The sequence below is a fragment of the Octodon degus genome, unplaced genomic scaffold, assembly GCF_000260255.1.
Source record: "Octodon degus isolate 3935 unplaced genomic scaffold, OctDeg1.0 scaffold00034, whole genome shotgun sequence".
Taxonomy (NCBI): domain Eukaryota; kingdom Metazoa; phylum Chordata; class Mammalia; order Rodentia; family Octodontidae; genus Octodon; species Octodon degus.
In genome coordinates, this window is record NW_004524610.1 from 5,812,247 (window position 1) to 5,814,916 (window position 2,670).

A 2,670-nucleotide genomic window follows, 5' to 3' on the forward strand; every position below is an offset into this window, starting at 1 on the left:
TTTGGACAGGATATCATGTCTGCATCTTGTACTATGAAAAACCACTATGAAGACAACAATATGCAATGTATTAATTATTGAAACTGTCCTACTAATAGGTTTTGAAACTGTCTGATCACTGTTTCTCAATAAAATTAAAAAAAAAAAAGAACAGAAATAACACTGGTCAAATGCATTCAAGGCTTGTTTTGCAACTGCATCTCAACTGGCTACTGCACTTTCCCAGCGCTTGCGATGTGACTGGCATATGCTGTGCAGTGACAGAACTGATTCAGTTATTTAACAGCTGAGGTGTTGATTTATCAGCATTAATTGCACACCGTTTTTTGTCAGCAGCTTCATTAGTCTGAGATAACACAAATTAATTTTAGAGGTGATTACCTCCTAGGTGAGTTTTTCTGAGACTTATTTTTATGTGTTTGGTACAGGATCTCACTATGCAGTTCGGACTCATAGTGATCCTCATTTTCAGCCTCGCAGGTGCTGGGATTACAGGCATGCACCACCACACCCAGTCCCGGCCAGTGCGGCATGTGGTGCTGCTGGGGATCAAACCTCGATCTCTGTTTGCCTAGGCAGGCACTTAGTCTGTTGAGCTATCTCACCACCCCTTAGGTGACCTTTTGTTTGGGTTTGATCACGTTAGAGAAGATCATTAATTGGTCGACAAGTCAGAGTAAAGATAGTATCAATATAGAATAAGCTATATTGTTTTGGTGTTTAAGAATTTAAGACAAATATCTCTTTTGGTTGGTCAGTTACATTTTGCAATTCATCAGCTCATTAATATAGCATTATTATTTGAAACAGGCAAATATTAATTTAATGTGAAAAATGTATACCTACTAGGAAATTTTAGCTTCTGAAGTTACTGAAAAATTTTGTGCAAGAATGTACAATAAATCAACAATAGTTTATGCTTTTATTAATGACAAGTAGTATGCTTCAGTTCTGGTTAATAATGTTCTTTTCAATGAAATTTTTCTTAAATACCCATTACACAGTTTGCTTGTCAGGGTAATGGACCAAACATAAATTCCAAAAAGGAACTTTTAAATCTACAAAAACTTTAATTTTACCTTAATCTTGTCTAAAATTTTAGAACAGTTTCCAAGTTAGTTTGCTTCTGTAATATTGTCATCCTCTAATATTGAAGCAAATCACATACTTGTGCACCACATTTTTGCAAAAGCAAAATGCAGACCCAAACATGAGACTATAAAGAACCAACAAAGCTCTTTTAAAAGCCAAAAAAAAAAAAAAAAGACACAAAGGCTATGCTGTTTTTAAATATTTTTACTGTTTTTTTTTTGTTGTTGTTGTTTGTTTTTGAGGCAAAAATACAACAACATTCTACAGTCCAGGCTCAGCTTGAATGGGTGGCATTCTCCTTCCTATGCCTCCCAAATGCTGTGGCTGTAGGTGTACATCACCACACCTGATAGGGCTATAGTATATATATAGTTTTTATTAGGATTGGCTGAAGCTTCATTCAAATGCAGTTACTCTCCAGAAAGGACTAAATTTGAGCAGTATAGCCATATCAAAGTTAAACTCACTAGTTCGAGTTTTCACTAGTACTGGCCCCATACTTATGTGCAGGCCTGATTTCCATTATGTGCAAATGGTAAATCACTATTAATCTTAAAAAGCGTTTTAAGAAAATACACAAAAGTTAGTGAACTAAGTGGAACAAGTTCAGGTTGTGTTCTCAGATTCTGAGGGTCATGAGTCTGTCTGAAATACCCCAACCATGTTACTGTCATATATTTCAGTTTGGGGTCTTGGGACACATCTAAAACCTTCCCTTCAGCACTCTTCATCTTTTACTAATGTATTTTTCCATTCCTTCCATTTATTTCATGTTTTACCTTGCGACAGTCTAGAGGAACAATATGATAGAGTTTGCATGCTCTATGGCTTTTCCCCAGACCAAAAGTTTCCAAAATTTAAAACATTAGTGTCAGGAAGGTGTGGCAAAATTATTTAAATTTCAATCTGTGTTTATTTTTATTTTTAAAGTTACTGACATTAAATGTAGTGCAATATAACTCACACCTGTTCCTAATGGCTCCCTTGTGACTCCATAAAATGTAAATCATTTATTATATATTTACCACATTCACAGAAAATACAGAATGAAAATAAGATCATGTTTACATAGTAGGAACTTACAACCTAGTAAAAATAAGCCAACCCCAGCAAGTGTCGAATGAACCAGAATGTCCTGTTAACCGGGAAGCCTGATTCCACACGTACACCATTGCTGATGTAACCAAGAGATGTCTGGGTGTTGTTCTTTCGGTTTGCATTCCTTTACTCCCTGCAGTAGCACCTCAGACCCTTGGGAATCTGTTCCAGTGGGCGCCTGCCAGCAGCCCCACCAGGCAGAAGCATGAGGGTCAATGGAGAGACCCCCGCTCCCACCGGTATCAGCCAGCCATGGGCTTCCTTTCCACTGTGACCCCCAGAATCTGGGTGTGAAGGTCCCTCTCTGCACCCTGTGTCAAAGTAGGAAGGTGTAGACTGGGAATGGTGGTGCGCGCCTGTAATCGCAGCACTTGGGAGGCTGTAAAAAGGAGGATCACTATAAGTCCAATCTATGCAGTAAGACCCTGTAGACCCTGCCCTAAGTGAAAAAAAAAAAAAAAAAAAAAAAAAAAGGAGGAA